Source organism: Papio anubis, chromosome 4 (genome assembly GCF_008728515.1).
Source record: "Papio anubis isolate 15944 chromosome 4, Panubis1.0, whole genome shotgun sequence".
NCBI classification, from domain to species: Eukaryota; Metazoa; Chordata; class Mammalia; order Primates; family Cercopithecidae; genus Papio; species Papio anubis.
Window position 1 is genome coordinate 31,012,417 of NC_044979.1, and position 21,476 is coordinate 31,033,892.

At 40.4% G+C, this 21,476-nt stretch overlaps 1 pseudogene; it reads right to left on the bottom strand.

Moving 5' to 3' along the window:
* Positions 1 to 2,549: 2,549 nt before the first annotated feature.
* Positions 2,550 to 2,762, bottom strand: LOC116274841 (annotated as a pseudogene).
* Between the last annotated feature and the right edge of the window lie 18,714 nt (positions 2,763 to 21,476).

Here is a 21,476-nt window from a genome sequence, read left to right on the forward strand (position 1 = left end):
TCTGCCCTGGGCCTTCTTTGGGTACTTCTGCTTTGCCACAGTAAAGCATCTGTGCAGCCAAGTGAATATGTCCACCTGGAACCTAAGCCTTCTTCTTTAGGCTACATTCTGGGCTCCTGGGGCCCAGAACTCTCAATCCAAACAGCCCTACCTTCAGGTCCATCCTATTGTGCCACCAGTTGAGTACCCCAGGACCAAAGGGAGGCCAAAGGATGGCCATTTGCAGGGGTGTGGACACAGCCTGGTTCTGCAGGCTGAAGAACCACACACAGGCATGTGAGGCCCTTTGGTGAGATGCAGTGGGGGTGTGGGATCAGGACCTATACTTACCAGGCCACTGTATTCTAGCACGGGACTCCAAGGAATCTAAAAATTCTTAATTTGAATGTAGCCTTTTAGGAAATTATGTAGGTATATTTGTCAGCATACAGCAATAGAACACATTTTATTTAACAATTCATTGGCTTGGTTTGCAATTTTGAAAATATTTGGGGCTGGGTGCAGTGGCTCATGCCTGTAGTCCCAGCTACTGAAGTGGCTGAGGCAGGAGGATCTCTTGAACCCAGGAGGTGGAAGCTGCAGTGAGCCATGATGGAGACCCTGCCAGAAAGAAAAAGGGAAGGGAGGGGGGGAGGGAGGGAAAGAAAAGAAAAAGAAGAAAATATTTGGCCATATGGTATATAAGCTTCCATTTTACTCTGCAAATATTAGGGGTGAGATTGGTGCTTGGAGGCTACAAGCAAAAGTTGCAATCACAAGGGCACTGTGAAGTCTTGGGACCTCAAGGAAAAGTGGCTGCAGGGTGCAACTTGAGGGAGAACCCTGGGTGTTGGTCACAACACTCAGCCTGATGGAGCCCCAAAGCTTGGCATGAAGCACCAGAGTCTTCAGTCTTTGAATAGACCATACACTGAACAATGAGTACTTCAGCAGGGACCTCTGACCACTGTGGACTGAAGACTAGAGACCCTTACCCCAAGTCCTAGGCACTACAGAAGCCTCCAGAATTCTGTGCTCTTGAAGGCCTGCCAAAACATGACTGATTTTGATTTTTTTCTACAATGGCGAGTGAGAAGCTCAGAAATCAGACTGAATTTTATTTAGAAAATTAAAGTAATAGCACATCTGTTAAGCCCAAGTGTAATGGTATGAGAGTCACAGTAGCCAAATTGTAGTAAGTACAGAATAGTACAAAATGAAGCACAGGATGCCTTGGAAGAATGAAACAGAGGGAACTCTCTTGGTCTGGAAGTTCAGGGAAGGTTCCTAGAAAGGGAGACATTTAGCTAAAAGGTGGAAAATGAGCAGAGTTTTCAGAGACAGTGTTAACAGTAAGAAAAGAAGAAGAGCATAGCAAATAGGAGAGAAGACCATATGGGGAGGTTGGAGGTGGGAGAGAGCAGGATGAATTAGAACTGAATAGAGGCCTGCAGGCTTTGAGAGTTGAAAGCGAGACAGAGAGTGGATGGATGACACGAATAGGAATGACACAATGATGCTCTATCACATCACGGTGCTCTATAAACCGCATCATGAACTTCTCCAGGAAAATAACCAGACCACGATTTTTACCTTCAATGAATGAGTTCATGGTTTAGTGGAGACAAAATTCTAATATGAAAATAATTCAAAGAGGTAAGTGCTGCACTGAAGATCTACTCACTGTTATCTAGGAGCATGGAAAAAGGAGCACTTCAATATTGCTGAGTGAATCAGAGAAGGATTTGCAAGAACTTGAGTGCTTAAGTTGAGCCTGAAAGTTGAGTGGGAGTTTTCCAGGACACAAATGAGTGCTGAAGGAAAGAGAAAGGGAAAGGGAAGAGCAACAGCAAAATCTTAGGGGATAGAAAAATGCAGTATGGATGGAGGCTGAGGTGCATGTCTTGCTAAAGAGCTTGGATGTTTTCGTCTGGGTGATGGCAAGTCTTTAAAGACTTTATGAGAAAGATCATTCCTAGAAAAATGCAGAGGATGAGTTTGAGGGATCTGAAACTGGTGCAGGGGGACATGGTAAAAATTGCCATTATATGGGTGAGAGGTGGGGTCCCTGAACGAGAGAACTGGTGCGGGGGTGCCGTTGGGGAGAAGATGGTCTCAAGAGATGTTTCACCAATGGAAGAAACCAACAGGCTTCCCCAGATCTTTGTGCCTCACTCAGCGTGGCTTCCTACAGCCGGTAAGTTATTAATGGGCCAATCTGTAAGAGAGAAATCTGATTATCCCATTCACACTAACCTATCAATGATAACAGCTCAATGTCCTTTCTCAGAGGATGTTGAATTCAAAACAGTATTTCTGGAATGGCCAAAGAGTGTGTTGAATGATGGAATTTCAGATGCTTTGGTGCTTGAAAGGGAGGTAATTACTGGATGTGGGAAGGGCAGGAAGAAGAGACACTGCTTCCCTTAAATCAGTGCTTCTCGACTAGGGGCAATTTAGTCCCCCAGTGGACATGTGGCAGTCTGGAGGCACTTCAGGCTGCCATAAACTTGGAGTGGATATTCTAGACGTCATTGTCCTTGCAATGCATGGGACAGCTTCCTCACAGCAAAGAATTATCAAGCCCAATATGGCAGTAGTGCTGAGGTTGAGAAACCCTGCCCTAAAGTATACTTTGAGCGGCGCTACATGAAGACTTGCCCTATATCTGAGTAATGTAATTATTAGGTTAAACAATCATAACTGGTGGGACAAAACCAGAAAGTAACTTCTGATAAGAACAGATACTACACTTGATCTTAGCCAAAAGGCGGACAAGCGATCAGAAAGTAGCTTCTAATCTGGTCTTCAGCTGTTCCTTTAAAATGATTCTGTGGGGTTTGTTCTTGACCTGTTATTGGCTGAAAACTTGGACAGGCCTCATGAATTTTCTGGTCACTACTACACAATGAAAAAAAAGCCCTACATTCACTTGAAACCACAGAGTACATTCTCAGTTCAGTAATTACATGTCTAGTCTCTTATAATAATAATAAACTTGATTTAAAGCGGAGCCTTTCCCTTCCCCTGGCATGGGGAAGGCTGCACTGGAGGAAGCGGCAGTGGCAGGCCTTTTCTCCCTTTCTATGCCCAATGCTCCGACTCCTCCCCAGCTTGCCAAGCCTCTGGGGTTGGAGAATGGGGCAGGAGTGGGGGAAAGGGCACCAGGAAAGTTCTTCCTAGACTGATAGTGTAGTGAGTTGGTATGGAACTCTGTGCCTGGCAGGTATTTAAAGCTGATTCCATCCTCTTGGATTTTTGGGGGGAACTTTATTACCTAGAGTTCCCTTTGGTGAATGATACACTCTCTCCTAGCTTGGGGCTTCTTGAAAAAAACCATCTGTGGTAAAGAACCAACAGATTTTATTTTTGTTTTGTTTTAATTTCTATTCTGCCATGGATTGATACTTTTGAAAACACACAGTAAAAATGAATTACTGCGAAGATAAAATGAAAAAAAGTAGCACAAAATAGAAGCCTACATTTTAAATCATCACATTGAATAGACATAAAATTACTGTCAAGCTGCTATAAAATTTTCTAAAAGCTTATTTTCGAGGGCGTGCGCAGTGGCTCATGCCTGTAATTCCAACACTTTAGGAGGCCGAGGCGGACAGATCACTTGAGCTCAGAAATTTGAGACCAGCCTGGCCAACATAGCAAAACGCCTGTCTTTACTAAAAATACAAAAATTAGCCAGGTGTGGTAGCCTGTGACTGTGGTCCTAGCTACTCAGGAGGCTGAGGCAGGAGGATCACTTGATCCCCGGAGGTGGAGGCTGCAGTGGGCTAAGATCACACCACTGTACTCCAGCCTGGACGACAGAGTGAGACCCTGTCTCAACCACGACAACAAAGCAAAGCTTACTTCCAATTTCTGTACTATTCCCACCATAGAGCAGTAACAGTCAGTGGACCAGTCCTGAGCCTCACGCCCCACATGAAGAGCACTGATCTGACTCATTGCTCCTTCCCTTGTTTCCTAATGCCTGGGAGATGGTGATATTTGGCTTCTCTCCTCTGAAGCTTGTCTGCTCTCACAGTGACTGAATCTCTCTCTCTCTCTCTCTCTCTCTCTCTCTCATTGTCCACTTCTGGTCCATGGAAAACAGTGAGGCATCTTCTGCCCTGATGTGACCTTGGAGCACAGGTTGCCCAATGAGACTTCCTCCCATGGCTCACTGACCAGGTGCTAGCCAGTGGGTGCTCCTCAGGAGTGGTTGGATAGAACAATCGTTCCCTGCAAAGATGTCCATGTCTAGTCCCCAGAACCAATGAACACATGTTGCTTTACATCACAAAAAAGACTCTGTGATAGGGACATGATTAAGGGTCTTAAAACAGGGAGATGATCTCAGATTATCCAGGTGGTCCCAAATGTAATTATAAAGGTTCCTCTAAGTAAAAGAGAGGCCAGGAGAAATCAGAAAAGAAGATGTGGACAACAGAAGCTGAGGCTGGAAGGAGACACCAAGGAATGCCAGCGGCCTCAGAAGCTGGGCAAGGGAAGGGAGGTGATTCTCCTCTAGAGCTCCCAGAAGGAACACAGCCTTGCTGACGCTGTGATCTTATCTACGGATGAACGGAGACTTTTGACCTCCGGAACTGTTTGTTTTGAGACAGAGTCTTGCTCTGTCACCCAGGCTGGAGTGCAGTGGCACGATCTTGGCTCACTGCAACCTCTGCCTCCCAGGTTCAAGCAAGTTTCCTGCCTCAGCCTCCCGAGTAGCTGGGATTACAGGCGTGTGCCACCACACCTGGCTAATTTTTGTATTTTTAGTAGAGACAGAGTTTCATCATGTTGGCCAGGCTGGTGTTAAACTCCTGACCTCAGGTGATCCGCCTGCCTCGGCCTCCCAAAGTGCTTTGACCTCCAGAACTTTAAGGTGACAAAAATGTGACTCCAGCCTGGGAACAGAGCAAGACGTGGTCTCAAAAAAATATAGATAATAAACCCACTAAAATTGTGGCAATTTGTTGTAGCAGTAGTGGGAAACTAATCCAAGCAGGACTAAGACCAAAGTTCACTATAGCCTCAAACTTGAAGGAACGCATAATAACTAATCTGAGTGGTCCTTTAAAGTCCCTCTACTTTGACTTGTTGTAAGTCAGATTTCAGTTTCATTTTTAAACTGCATGGTGCTTGGAACCTTGGCATAACTCTCTCTTAAGCAGCTTCATAGCTCTTTGTGGAAAAAGAAATAAAGCCTCAAACTTAACTGCCAGTCCTTAATGAGCAGTTTACCAATGTTGAACTGAATGAAAAAGCTTCCCAAAATTACAAGCCTTACATCTGCAGTTTTACTTCTATGTCTTTTTTTTTTTACTGATACAGAATATCTGTGCATATTTTGGGGATACATGTGATACTTGCATACATGCATAAAAGTGATGATCAAATCAGGGTAACTGGAATATTGATCACCTCAAGCATTTATCTTTTCTTTTTTGGGGAGCATTTTAATTCTTCTCTTCTAGCTAGTTTGAACTATACAATATGTTATTATTAACTATGGTCACCCTACTGTATTATGAAATACTAGATATTACTCCTTCTATCTAATTGTATTTTTGTACCCGTTAACCAACCTCACTTTATTCCCCCACCCCCTATTCCTTCCCCAGCCTCTGGTAACCACCAGTCAACTCTCTCTCTCCATGAGATCTACTTTTTTTAGCTCCCATTTATGAGTGAGAACGTGCAATATTTGTCTTTCTGTCCCTGGATTATTGCACTTAATATAATGACCTCCAGCTCCATCCATATTGCTGTAAATGACAGGATTTCATTCTTTTTATGGCCAAATAATATTCCATTGTGTGTATATAGCACATTTTCTTTATCCATTCATCTGTTGTTGGACACTCAGGTTGATTCTATATCTTGGCTATTGCGAATAGTGCTGTGATACACATGAGAGTGTAGCTCTCTCTCCAATATTTTGACTTCCTTTCTTTTGGAGATATACTCAGCAGTGAGATTGCTGGATGATGTGGTGGTTCTATTTTTAGTCTTTTGAGAAACTTCCATACTCTTTTCTATAGTGGCTGTACTAATTTACATTCACACCAACAGTGTGTGAGCCTTCCTCTTTCTCTGCATCTTCACAAACATCTGTTATTTTTTGTCTTTTTGATAAGCCATTTTAACTTGAGTGAGATGATATTTCATTGTGGTTTTAATTTGTATTTCTCTGGTGATTAGTGGTGTTGAGCACTTTTTCATATATCTGTTGGCTATTTGTATATCTTCTTTTGAGAAATGGTTATTCAGACCTTTTGCACATTTAAATTAAATTAAATTAAATTAATTAGTTAATTTTTTTGGAGACAGAGGGTCTTGTTCTGTCACCAGGCTGTAGTGCAGTGGCACGATCTTGGCTCACTGCAACCCCCACCTCCCTAGTTCAAGGAATTCTCGTGCCTCAACCTTTTGAGTATCTGGGATTACAGGCATGCACCACCACGCCTGGCTACTTTTTAAATATTTTTAGTAGAGATGGGGTTTTGCCATGTTGGCCAGGCTGGTCTGGAACTTCTGTCTTTTGCCCATTTTTAAATCAGATTATTTGTTTTTTAGTGAGTTGTTATTGTTCCTTATATATTCTGGCTATTAGTCTCTTGTCTGATGAAATATTTTCTCTCATTCTGTAGATCGTGTCTTCATTTTGTTGATTGTTTCCTCTGCTGTGTAGAAGTTTCTTAGATTGATACAATCTCATTTGTCTATTTTAGCTTTTGTTGCCTATGCCTTTAAGATCTTATCCAAAAAGTCTTTGTTCTGATCAGTTTCCTGAAACATTTCCCTTATATTGCTTTCCAATAGTTTCTTAGTTTCAGATTTTAGATTTAAGTCTTTAATCCATTTTGATTTTATTTTATTTTTTGTACAGTGAGAGATAAGGGTCTAGATTCATTCTTCTGCATATGGTTATTATGTTTTCCCAGCACCATTTATTAAAGAGACTGTCCTTTCTTCAGCATGTGTTCTTGACACTTTTGTGGAAAATGAGTTGGCTGTTAATGTGTGGATTTATTTTTGGGTTGTCTATTCTGTTCCACTGGGGTCTATGTGTCTGTTTTTATGCCAGTATCATGCTTTTCTGTTTACTATGGCTTTGTAGTATATTTTGAAGTCAGGTAGTGTGATACCTTCAGCTTTATTCTTGTTGCTCAGGACTGCTTTGGCTATTCAGGGTCTTTTGTGGTTTCAAATGAATTTCAGGACTGTTTTTCTCTATTTCTGTAAAGAATGTCATTGGTATTGCATTGAATCTGCAGATCACTTTGGGTAGTATGGATATTTTAACAATGTTAATTCTTCTAATGTAGGAGCATGGATATTCTATGTCATTCTTTAACATCATTGTTTCTAAGTAAAAGGGATATGCAGTTAGTAATCTCACTTCTTTGATGGTTTTAATTATTTTCTCTGACACTTTTAAAATCCAAATATTGTAAAGTGCCTTGTAGAAATGAGATTTCATGCAAATAATGTCATTTATCTGTCTGTAGGTTTTTGTTAGCAGAAATCTGAAAATGATATATGCAAACTCAAGTTTTTTAGGATAAAGCAACACTCAAAGGAAAATACAGTTTGCTATTGTTTTACTCAACTGACCCTCACAACTCCATAATATAGGACGCTTTATCATTGTGCATAATACATCAAATACAATGGCCTAATGCTAATCTCCTGAAAGCACTTCAGTTATTATAATGGAGATTCCACTTCTTTAAAGTCAGTAGAAGTTCTGTATTTAATAAGGGTAGGCTGAGGTTCAGAAAGAAAGAACAGTGAGGGCAAGACTTAAAGTTCACAGCTCTCAGAAATGTTCCTATTCATACTTCATAATGTAGCTATTTGCTGACTAGTTAAAATGTAAAATAGCATATTAAATTCAATAGAATGTCAGAAGTTATTTCTCTAGATTAATTGCCCAGGAAATATCTCCACATAATAGAATGATCATCCTCCTCCATATAACCATTTCTAGTAGTTGCCCACGTCAGCACCATATCATATACAGAAAATCAAAGGAACCAAATGAGGAACTAGAGATATGTTACTTGAGAAAATCTGTTTTGAAAGGACTGATTTTCTGGCTGAAGCAAATGCTTTATGATAATCACATTTTAAAAATATGTTACGCTTCATTTATTTATTTTTTCGTTTAGACCTCTGCATTCTCATGTAAGTTGAAAAAGATGACAAAGGAACCAAAAAGAGGAGAAATGATTTGCTTTTGAGCTGTCATCGTTCTGGAGTCCCCATCCAAAGAACTCAGTTCATTTTGATTGAATGAGTTAATGGAAATGAATACAGAGAACTGAAGTACAAATTGAAAAAGAGTGTGACTTAATAGGATAAGCAGGGCACTGGGACATGGATCTGACATCTAACCGTTTTTGGTCACAGACACTATTCTATCGTTTGATGCTGACTTGTAGGTTTTGAATAAAGTGGAATCCATGGAACTCATTTAACTCAGTGCTCCTGGAAAACATAAGTGAATAAAACTGAAATGCTCTTAAAACATAATGAGGCATAGAAAGTTCAACTATTTTATGTGTATGGTTAAAGCCTGAAAGAAGGCTTTAGCCTTCACAACTGGGAAAAGTAAAAGGAAACCTTGAATCTACTAGTTAAAGTACTGTTTATACTTTGTTTTCAACACTAATCTTTTTAAAAAAAACTTTTAAGTTCAAGAGTACATGTGCAGGTTTGTTACATAGGTAAACTTGTGTCCTGGTAGTTTATTGTACAGCTTATTTCATCACCCAGGTACTAAACTTAGTACCCATTAGTTATTTTTCCTCATCCTCTCCTTCTTCCCACCTTCCACCCTCTGATAGGCTCCACTGTGTGTTGTTCCCTTCTATGTGTCTATGTGTTCTCATCATTTAGCTCCCACGTTATAAGTGGGAATATGCAGTATTTGGTTTTCTGTTTCTCAGTTAGTTTGCTAAAAATAATGGCCTCAATTTCTATCCATGCCCTTGCAAAGGACATGATCTTGTTCTTTATTAAGGCTGCATGGTATTCCATGGTGTATATATACCACATTTTCTTTATCCAGTCCATTATTGATGGGCATTTATATTGATTCCATGTCTTTGCTGTTGTGAATAGTGCTGCAATGAACATACACATGCATGTGTCTTTATAATAGAACAATTTATATTCCTTTGGTTATATACCCAGTAATTGGATTGCTGGGTCGAATGGTATTTCTGTCTTTAGGTCCTTGAGGAATCGCCACTCTGTCCTCCACAATGATTGAAATAATATACACTCCTACCAACAATATGTAATGTTCCTTTTTCTCCACAACCTTGCCAAAATCTGTTATTTTTTGAATTTTTGATAATAGTCATTCTGACTGGTGTGAGATGGTATCTCATTGTGGTCTTGATTTGCATTTCTCTAATGATCAGTGATTTCAACAGTAATTTTTTTACTTGTTTTAGGTAAGGCTTTTTCCCCCTTAATTGCTTGGAAACTTGAAATAATTTATTTTGTATTTAAATGTCTACTTATAGATTTGAGTTTCACACTTTTGTATTGTGGAAATGCAAGTCATCAGTACTTTTCTAGGCTGCCCCTGGAAACCACATTTTACGTAGTCCTTTAAGTTAAAAAAAAGTCCTCTTTCTTGTTAGAAGAATAAGCATAACCCTAATTATGGCCCACTGTTATTTCTAGCAATGCACATTGGTATTCATCTTTAAGCTCCACCTATATTAAATGTATTCTCATTTTAGTCGTATAACTGAAAGAGAAAATGTTAAAGATAATTTTCACTTACGTGTAAAAATGATTCCTGAAATGACGGCTGAATCCTTTCAGAGTACTCAGAGGAGATAAGCCCTGGTATGAATACTTCTGAAATCAGGGCTATGCCTTACCATAGTTTTCCATTTTTAGATGGGTTGTTTTTTATTTTTACATTTAAGATTCCTGACATTGGTGGCAGTGGTGATTCTTTTGTCTCAGTGCTACTTCAAGAGAGAATCCAGTCTCTAACAAGATACTTAAAGCTTAAAAAGAGGTAGACTTGTCCTAAATTCTGTCTTGTCTGGAATAAAGATCAGGTTGTTCAGAAGGTAGCCAGTTCCTCAGAGTTCAGGTAAAGGCCGAAACTGGCCAATACAATCCCAAATCTCCACGAAAATTTTTTTGTAAACTCACTGATTGAGGAAAAAGTCTTCAGAAATGATACATTATGGTTCAGCATTGAAAAGTTAGTATGTACAAGGAAAGGCACAGTAACAGAGCAATAGGACATACATTTGATACTGGTGAATCAGATACTCATTGTTGGAACAACAACTTCAATTCTGTACTTCATTTCAAAACCAAGTGCTTTAAGGTACTAAGAAAGGAAGTCTCTACAAGCAAAGGAAGGTGTGGTACTTTTCATTCCTGAGATACAGGTAAAAGCGCAGCCTGTTTCAGCTCAACTAAAACCTCTGAAAGCAGAAGAACTTGCCACATCTCTCAGAATAGGTAATAGAACTTTTTAAAGCAAAAAGAGAAGCAGGTGGGATCAATCCATGCCTGGTGTAACTCTATCGTTAAGGCATCAAACATGAATTTATTGCAGACTTTCTGCTTACCTTTGACTAGACACTCCTTAGCATCAAGCGACATGTGATTTCATTGAGGAAGAAAATTAAACTATGAGTTTAGTCAAAGTGGCAATGCTTGTAAAACCTAGGTGTTTTACAATCTAAGTGGCACCTTAGAGTCCATGGCTTGTTCTGGAATCCTATGTCTAGCACAGCACCATCATCCTGGGGGAGCTCAGTGAAAGGGTATTGGCTGGCTGGCAGAATGAATGGCACAGTGCACCCTGGAACTGGGCGCTTTTTACATGGGCACTCAGGAAGTTTGCAAAGAACACCTAGGTTTTATTAGCATTGCCACTTTGACTAAACTCATAGTTTTAATTTTTTTCCCTCAACTCAGGTGGGTTATCTCTGGCTGTATGGATTCCTATTATGCTTGGAATGTGCTCCCATTATTCCACATACTAACCAAAGAAGACATGTGTGTCACATTGGAAGATACTTTAGTTATGCAGAAGAAAGGAGAGGCAGTAGCTCTATATGTGAATTCTTCTCTGTCTTAGCACCAGCTTTAGAATGGGGTGTAGTAGACAGACTAAGACCACGGACTTTGGAGGAGTCAGGTAGGGACAGGTGGTACCACTGACTTGACAAGTGGCTTTCATGAAGTTGTTATCTAAGTCCCAGTAGCTTCCTCTGTGAAAGGATAATAATAAAGTAGCTCCCACATAATGGGGGTGTGTGCTTAGCTCGGTATCTGGCACGTAAGTGTCCAATGAATGTGGTAATGATTGTTAAAATAAATATAGAAGGAATCAGTTTTCCTTCTCTAAATTATGGGAGACGAAAATAGATGAAAAGTCACATGAATGAATTTTAGCCACTAGACTGGCTAAAATTATAAAAAGCTGGCAACACCAAATGTTGGCGAGCATATGGAGCAACTAGACTCTCCTATATTCATTGTTGCTGGGAGTGAAAAGTGGCACAAATACTTTGGAAAAATTTCTGGAAGGTTCTTGTGAAATTAAATATGTGTCTTTCTGATGACTCAGAAATTGTGGCCAGGCTCACACCTGTAATCCCAGCACTTTGGGAGGTCAGGAGTTCAAGACCAGCCTGGCCAACATGGCAAAACCCCGTCTCTACTAAAAATACAAAAATTAGCCAGGTATGGTGGTATATGCCTGTAGTCCCAGCTATTTGGGAGGCTGAGGCAGGAGAATTGCTTGAATCCTGGAGGCAGAGGTTGTAGTGAACCGAGATCGTGCCACTGTACTCCAGCCTGGGCGACAGAGCGAGACTTTATCAAAAAAAAAAAAGAAAAGAAAAATTGTGTCACTAAGTATTTATCTAAGGGAAATAAATGCATATGCCCCCTTAAAGACTTGTATAAGTATATTCATATCAGCTTTATTTCTAATAGCTGGCTGGATACTGGCAACATCTGAGGTGTTCTTCAAGAGGAGAATAGACCAACTGTGGTGTATCCATACAATGGAATACCACTCAGCAATAAAAAGAATGGACCTCTGGCACCCCAAAAAACATGGATCAATCTCAAAACACCATGCTGAGTAAAGGAAGCTTTACACAAGAAGTATATAATGTGTGATTTTATTTCAATAGTTTTAGAATGGGCAAAATTGATCTATGGTAAAAAAAAAAAAAAAATGAAAGCAGTGGTTATATCTGGTGTGGGAGATAGGGATTGACTGGAGAGGGACCTGAGGGAACTTTCTAGAATTATTATAATGTTCTAAACTTTGATAGAAGCTTGGATTAGATAGGTGAGTGCATTTGTGAAAACATAATGAATGACTTAAAATGTGTGCATTTCACTGTATGTAAATTTAATCTCAAAGAGAGGAAAGAGTTATAGACAAATATTGAACTCTAGCTGGTGATATGCATGCTGATGTGTTCAGGAGTTACAGGTACTAATGTCTGCAACCTACTTTGTGATGCATCAGAAATAAGATGAATGGAAGGATGACTAGACAGATGGTAAATATGTTATAAAGAAATTATAGTAAAGTGTAAGGTGTAAATGTAGTAAAATGTAAAAGATCAAAAAAGATCACTAGAGGGATAGATAGATGGATAAATATATTATAAAGCAAATGTAGTAAAATATTAACTGTCAGATTTAGGTGGGAGAATTCAGGATGCATAGTACAATTCTTCCTATTTTCCTGTATATTTCAAAACTTCTGTAGTAAAAAGATGGGGAAATATGGCATATTTGCACTTGTCTAGTGGTGTGTTCCTCTTCCTAAAGTTGAGAGGTCAGGTCATGCAACTCCCAGTTAGGCCTGCTCCTCCTCAGTTTTCCTTCTTCCGACACAGTTCTATTCTATTCCTATTTCTTTGTTTTTGGGGTTTGATTTCTAGTTCTTCCTACACATTAGGCAGAACTTGAATGTTCTGTCTTGGCCTCTCTGCTTCTCAGCTGTTATTGATGACAGTTTCTTAGGCCACTCAAATTCCTGTCCTCACCTAATCTCACCTGTGTTTCCTGAAGTCTTCTGAATTCTCCCAGGGATTTGCTGCCTGGGATGGTTCTGCCTCCACAACCCATAGACACCACCTAAGATGGCACACGGAGGGAAGAATGAGGTACTCACCTGGTGGCTTGGTCTATCCAATGCCACTTCTTCATGGATGTATATGTATGTGCCTGATAGTGCTGGGTGCTTTTTTTTTTTTTTTTTTTAACTCTAGGAATTGGAATATTTATCCCACAAGAGATAAGGGCTGTTATATTAACCTTCTATAGTGTCAAGGACAACTGACTCAGAAGCCAGGAGACCTGTTTTCTTGCCCTGCTCTTCCACTAACTCTAGTCACACAACCCTGGATGAATCATTTGCACTCTAGGCCTTACCCCCTAAATCTGGCAAATGAGAGATTGGAGTAGAGACTGTGTACTGTTTTAGTCTTAAAAATCTGAAGCCAGGTGCTTAGATCAGTTCTGGGTTCAAATCTTGTTTTACTGCTTTTTAATTATTGGTATCAGCAAAGTTATTCATATTTTTTGAAAACCTAGTTTTTATCTGCAAAATGGGAATAATACTAACAATGTAGTATTTGTGTCTTAGGGTTTTCTTATGGATTATAAGAAACAAAGCATGTAAAAACCTCAGCACAGGCGCTGGCACACAGTGAGTATGCTCCCAATGGTAGCTGCTACCAGTGTTACTAGTATTGCTGCTTCTGCTTCTGCTACGGCTACTCCTACCATGAGAATAAACTGGAAAGGCTATTGTGAATATATTTAGCTGTAGAAGTCCTCCAAGGGCTTCATGTTCTTTCTCTCTCTTGGAGAGACCTTTATTGTTATTCTTTTTCCATTTAAATAAAGTGAACTTAAGTATTTTCTCTCTGATTTAGAATCGCTTAGATGTATTTTCAGTAACTTTAAAAGTGTGCTTTTTAAAAAACCATATTGATTTTTCAGGAAGGATTTCATGTTAAAAATAAGGATCCATTTTAATTCCACATTCTTTTCATGATCTTTCATCTTCGAAAGGCAACAATCTTCATATTCTTTGTTCTGCAAATCATAAGGACTAAACTGAAAAATCAATTCTTCCTAAGAAAGGAGAAAAGAACTGTTATTAAGAAGTAAAGAATAGTCTGAGGATGGTGTGAGCAGAAGATCAATGGAACCATCGGAGATGTCGTTAGTTCCTTACTAGAAACTAAACCATCACCTAGGGCTGTTGATGATGAACGTCTAATCCCACTGGAATCAATCCGTGGACATACAGGCAAATACCCATCAGCTTCAGCTCTCAGGATCTCTGCCTTTTTCTTTTCACTCTTAAAAATAAAAACAAAAACAAAAGTCACAACAACTCAGAACATTAATTCCGTTAGATAAATGCAATATTTAAAAAATAATTTTAGCATAAGACACAGGATGCTTTTAGCGATCTAATATCCTCTACTAATTTGAAGCATTTAATTAGAACTTGTAGAAGCCAGAGAGTACAACTTTTAACCCCAAAGTTGAGTTATATTTATAACATAAACAATAACACAGTATTTCAGAATGCTAGGAATCTAGAATCATGATTACACACAAGACAGGAGTATTTGATCAGAAGTCCTGTATGTATATATATGTATATGTAACCTTTGTCTTGAAGCATCTTGCCATCCCTTTGAGGGTCTTGTGGGAAACATGGCGCAGAGGACATAACCTGCAAATGTACACTTGTTAGCACTGTGGCTCCAAATCCTAATGTAAAACCTTAGAGTGGAGAATTCCTTTGCTGCTACAAGAAGCATCTGTGAAGTGTGTACTAAGGCAGGCAGAAAGACCGCTCTTTCTTTTAAGCTCATTTTAAAATCTCAGGTCTCACCACTAATGGCAAGGAAAGGCCAGTTTAAAGCAAGCCAACTCCTGGGCCCCTACCTAGGTCTTCTCAGGCTGGCACAGAAGTTCCTTGGCTGAGAGAGAGTTTGCATTTGAACTTGGGAGATACCCAGACCCTGAGGCTCCCTGGACACAGGAGATCCAGTTGGGTAGAAAGAAAGCATGGGGAGGAGGAGGAGGTGAAGATGGCACCCAGGAACCTAGCAGCTGCATCCAGGCTGCCAAATCCTTAGTTCCATGCTCCAGTGGATAGAGAATGGTTCCAGCATCTTTTCTGAGGAGACTGAACAGGTGTAAGTTATATTCCTCAGTTGCTCCATCTGTACAATGAGAATAATAATCGTAATTGTCGCGTAGGGTTGCAAGAATTACATGAGCTAATTTATATAGTTATTTCTATCTCCTGACATAATTATATCTTCAATAAATGTTAGCAATTATTATTATGCACAATTCCACATAGCATGATTCAGTGCTAGATTATATGAAACAATAAAGGTGATATGAAAGGTGCTGAATTGTGTCAAAGCCACTGCTTAGGTAGAATAAGGAGTTAAAGTCATTTTCAGAAAGAATCTAAATTTTGAAGTTGTTAAAATTAAATATAGTTGCTGATATTAAATGTTGCCTGTGAAAGAAAACATTTCATCTTTTATTCCTTAAGTTAAACAGTACACACTATAAACACCATACTTTATCCAAATCACCATCACCGTTGGAAAAGTACATTCAGTGGAGAAGTTCATCCTAGCACCATTAATATCTCCAGGGTTTTGAGCTCCAGAATGTTGTGATAAAGATGCCCTCCCATGCATGCCTGACTCTTCCTCACTGCAGCATTGGGCATGTGGCTGGGAAAAGATTCTCTCTTGTCCACTTTAGATCAGGAACATAACTTGATTACTAATCCCTTTTATTCCAATTTCTTAAAGAACCATGTTATTTCCAAAAAATTTTACCACCAGTTACTCTATGAGAATGAACAGGATAAAATAAATGGGAGAAGCCCACAGTTAAAATGCAAATGTCTGAAGTTTTACAAAGTTAAATGTTCCTCTTGGGGCTAACTATGAAATTCGAATTCCGAGCCTGCAGCAGCAGGAGAGGTGAAAAGTGAAGAGAAGGAGACACCTGATAAATACAGAATGAGTGTTTTGTTCATGGCAGGCATGATGTTCACAAAGTCACAAAATTCAAGTGGTCAACACAAAATAATTGTCTTTAAAACAAAGTAATTAGAAAAAATATATATTCTTGCCAATTCAAAGTAGTGCAATCACTGTCAAACAGGGTCCTCCTTCCTCCTCTCCTTGCCTGCTCCCTGGCTGTGATCTAAGTCCATGGGAGGTCTTACCCATCACCCGTAGGGACTTAGATCACCGCCAGGGAGCTGGGGAGGAGAAGAGGAAGGAGAACTCTGTTTGACAATGATGGGGTCTTACCCATCACCCCTAGGGACTTAGATCACAGCCACGGAGCAGGGGAGGAGAAGAGGAAGGAGGACTCTGTTTGACAGTTATGGGGTCTTACCCATCAGTCCCAAGGACTTAGATCTCTTAGGTCTGTGCGTAAGAGAACAGATACCACAGGGGAGCAAGACAGCCCAGATTCTCTCCCCAGACACCAGGGCTGTCTTGCTTCCCTGTGGCATCTGTTCTCTTAGGCACAGACCACACATGGCGAGTTTTCCTCAGAAGCTCAGCATTTTCCTCTCCAGATTTGGTCCTAACCATAGCTCTGGTTGGCACTTGCCATTCTGATGGTCAGCAACATCCTCCCAGGCCCTACTGGTCCATCTGCAGCCTCAGCTATCAGTCTGCTCACCTGGAACCAGTCACTCCTTAGTAGCTTTGCTGGCTTTCGATCATCGGCTGCCCTCAATGCCTCTCTGGATTTCTTGGAGGCCTCAAGAATTGAGGTGGGAGAGGGATGTTCATCTCTGACCTAGTTCTGCTTACAGGGCCAGCTGCCAGGATCCATGCTACTGCAGCTGCATGCTGGTGGGGATTGCACGGAGGCTGCCTCCTTCCTGAGATCTCTGACGGCAAGCAGGGCACAGTTACCCTCTGGTCTCAAACCCCCAGTCTACCAAAAATTTTCAACTCCTTCCCCTCTACAGTGGAGAGGGAGCAGGCAAGGAAGAGTGTGTGCCCCTAAGGCCTTCATGAAATTATTATGCACCGCAGGACAGCGGCACACCTGAGGGAGCCTTACTCACATCATAGACACCATTGATTTGTACATTTATTCTGATGATTTTCTGGAAAATAGAAGTTACATATCTTGAGGAAGGAGTGCCTTTTTTTTTTTTTCGCCCCCTAAGTCACATAAAGATATCACATAGACAAATGGTAGCCCAGGTGTCCTGGCCAGTATGGAAACCCTTCTCCTCCTCTCCAGGCTCCTCTCCCCAGCCCAGAATCTGCTCTTCATGTGTTGGAAACTTGTCACTTACATCAACACACACCATTTCCCACTCTCTAGATTGTTGTTGAAATGCTGTGCTTGTAGTTCTCTTGGCCTAGTTCTTGGTATTCAAGCAAAGATCTGGAAATCCACCCCATCTGACCACTGCCCCTAAGTATTTCCTTTCACAAATACCTGCTCTTAAAATGAAAAGTCAGAGCTATCAAGGCTCTAATTGGGAACTCAAAGCTGGGAATTTGACTCCATTCATGCTGAGCATGACGTTTCAGCACAGACAAAAGAGATCTTGGTGATGAAAAGATGAGGAACCACCTCATCTTGGCTGATGAGCTCTTGGCTCAGGGGAGATAGATAAAGAAACCAGCATGATTCTCCACACTTGTTGGATGAGCAGAGCAGGGAGAGAGGCACTGAGAGAATCGCCATCTAGGGATAAAGGTAAAGTGCCATTGGCTGGTGGGATGGCAGGAGGGGCGTCCGTTGTGTTAAGTCTCACAAATGTGTTCAGAGTGGACAGATCTGGATCAAGAGAGAAGAACTACCACAATGGTCCTGTCTCAGCTGAAGTTCTGTATAAGCCTATCAAGCCTTGGGACGTGACCATTGGCTTCTGGGAAGCAGCCCTGTAGGAGAAACATGCCGTAGGATGCAGGCTTTTTCTGGGCACAGGTATGAGCTGTGTGAGATTCATGGAGGAACAGCCATCAACAGAGACAGACGGGGCTTGTTACAGCTTCCGAGGCTCACTAAGGGACGCATTAAAAGTGCAAACAGTATAGGGCAGGCAGCAGGCTACTTGCAACCTTTGATCTCCTTCTTACCTATTAGAAACCACATTGCCAGATGCTTCTTTTTCAAACGGGAGGGGGATGTGATATAATCACCTTTCTACAAAACCTCCGCGAAAGCACCTGAGCTCAGCACTGCTCAGCTTGCAGCCTGGGTTTGTGAAAAGCACAGCCCTGCTCTCTTCATATTTGTTTTTTCTGCTTTGTTCATCACCTCCTACCTTACCACCAACTCACACAGCTAAGCTCCCTCCCCTGGCCATGTCAGCTCCACACCAGCCTGGGAGGAAAGTGAAGTTTCAGAGTTTCATTATTACCTATAAGTCAGAGAACTAGAAAAGCCCTGCTGTGCTGCTACTAAGGTTTGCTGTATGTACATAACAGTTTCTTAAGGAGATAAAAATTTAAAAACAAGAAAGGAACAGTAGAAAGGCTATACAATTTTAACTATTCTTTCTACAATTTTGATTTCTATTAATCTGTGGAAACACAGCACTAATCATATGACTTTAAAGATATGTTTTTTAAAAGAGTAGCTAGGAGGTCGACATTAACCTTCTCTTCTACTTAAAAAAAAAAAAGGAATGAGAAATGTAAAATGAATCCTTGCAAGTCCAACTTCCACATATTGCTAACATCTGAGTTGATGTCAATGGAGTCCTTTATGTGAGAGTGAGAGATGCCATCATTTGGGCTTTATTTTTATTCTGGTGATGTGGCTACTTGCATGGGGGAGAGAGAAGAGAACTGTCATGTGTGCCTAATATGAGCTGAGCTCTGTGCTAGGTGCTCAGTATTTGTCATCTCATTTATTACCCCCAATAGTTTTGTAGAATATGTGTCTGTATCCCCATTTTATAGGTGAGTAGAAGGAGACTCTGAGAAACTATGTAATTGGATTAAGTGAACATAGCTGGTAAGTAGGATCTGAATCAGGACCTTCTAATCTAGGATCTTCTGACTCCAAAGTCCATGATATTTTTATTACATCTATGACCTTGGATGGTCCAAATGGTCTTATCTTGTACTAGATTCCAGTGCATAGAAATATTTTACCATTTCTGCAGAAAAAACTAGTTTCCCCAGTTCTACTTGGTTCACAAAATTCATGCTAGCCCCATTCTATTAAATGCCATTGCCTATCCATCCTCTTAGACCTTCTGACCAACTCCTAATTTTTTAAATGCTAATCTAAGCCTCTGTTTATGGCAAATACAAGTGTTCCCATCAAACAGATTTATGTAATTATCTATAAACATCACCCAAAGAAAGCTATTCACACTTCTTTTTAGGTTTATTTTTTTCATTGGGTCACTGATGGTTTGATATTAATGGCTAGATTTACTTCAGTAATACTCGTTACACAGTAGAGACACATTTAATTTCTTTAGTCCAACATTTATAACGCTTCCCCCACTACTCACTTCTGAATCTTGTCAATTTTTTTCATGAAGAATGGTCAGCTTTGAATCATTACATCATAAAGGGCACCCACAGTTATATTGCTCAAGGGACAAATGCTGCCCAGGTAAATAAACCATGATATCTTGTATCTTAACATGAGTAACGCTGCTTGTAAATGACAGTACCTCCAGAGATCTTTGTTAAAGTGAATGGTAAACTGTCAGCAATTTTGATGCATGATCTGTACATTTCAAGTTTATTTGTTCATTCATTCTTTTATTCATTCATTTGATTTCAAAAGACAATTGTGGTCTGGAATTTTGGGCAGAACTATAGGAGAAACTTCAGTTAAACAAGCAGGCAAAATATCGGGACTTTTCTAATGAAGTGCATTGACTGTTAAATGGCTGCTTCATTGGATGGAAAGACAATGCTGCCACTAAGCACTCCCTCTGCATGATTTTTTTTTTTTTTGAGATGGAGTCTTACTCTGTCGCCCAGGCTGGAGTGCAGTGGCACAATCTCAGCTCACCGCAACCTCCTCCTCCCAGGTTCAAGCGATTCTTCTGCCTCAACCTCCCAAGTAGCTGGGACAACAGGCATGTGCCACCACGCCCAGCTAATTTGCTTTTTTTTTTTTTTTTTTAGTAGAGGTGGGGTTTCACCATGTTAGCCACGATGGTCTCCATCTCCTGACCTCGTGATCCTCCCACCTCAGCCTGCCAAAGTGCTGGGATTACAGGCACTTGATCTGCATGATCTTGAAGTGAATGCTTTGGACCAAACTGGAAAAACTCAGTTTTAAGCATTTAGTCTCCAAAGCTGGAGAAGTCCAGAGGCTGGTTTCCCGAGGTCTAGATCCTGCTTCTTCTACTTTCTGTATAACTTTGAGCAAGTTATACAACCATTCTGTGCTTCAGTTTCCCAAATAAAAAGGAGTTAATCTAATTCATGGAGTGAGAATTAAACGTGTTAATCCATTTAAAGCACTTAGAAGAATGCTTGGCACACAGTTGATGCTCGACAAAAGTTAATTATTGTTAAGAACTGAAAGCAGAATTCATTGAGAATTCTTCAAAACTTCTTTGGACTTCTACTCGGACTTATCGGCCTAGAATGAACCCGAGATCAGGCCACATAATGAGGCTCATACCTATTCACAGCTGTGACTCTACTACCATTTGAGTGCTTCTAAAGTTTTGTTTTTCTTTAGTTCAGGTCCATCAGGGAGAGAAGTAAAAAGCGGTGAGGTTACCCTGTGGTAAAATGCTCTTCACTGAGCTGACAGAGACATTTCCCAAATGCATTATTTGGGCAAAGTGAAACATTAAACGAATATGTACAGAACAAGGTACTGCAAAGAGAATCTTGAAACAGAGTGTCAGTTTAACATAATCTGAAGAAGCACATTTTGTCTCTTCACTTTTCAGAGTCTTCTTGTGTTTGTTTTATAAGTCTGGGCATTTCATAGTCCTCATTGGAGAAACGGGGAAAAGTATGTCTACTACATATTCCCAGAAGCAGAAGTCTCCTAGAAACTATCTTTAACACAGAAAAGTATTATATTTAATGCACTGAATGACTACCATATGCTAGGGAGTGAAAAGTACTGTTTTCTGATAAGAAGGCCAATAATCACACAGCTTTTCACAGAGCAGTAAAATATCCAAAACAAGGCACTTCATTAAAAAAATGCTAAATACTTACATGGTATGATGGTTAATACTATCAACTTGATTGGATTGAAGGATGCAAAGTATTGATCTTGGGGGTGTCTGTGAGGGTGTTGCCAAAAGAGATTAACGTTTGAGTCGGTGGGCTGGGAAAGGCAGACTCACCCTTCATCTGGGTGGGCACCATCTAGTCAGCTGCCAGCATGCCCAGAATATAAAGCAGGCAGAAAAATATGGAAAGACTAGACTG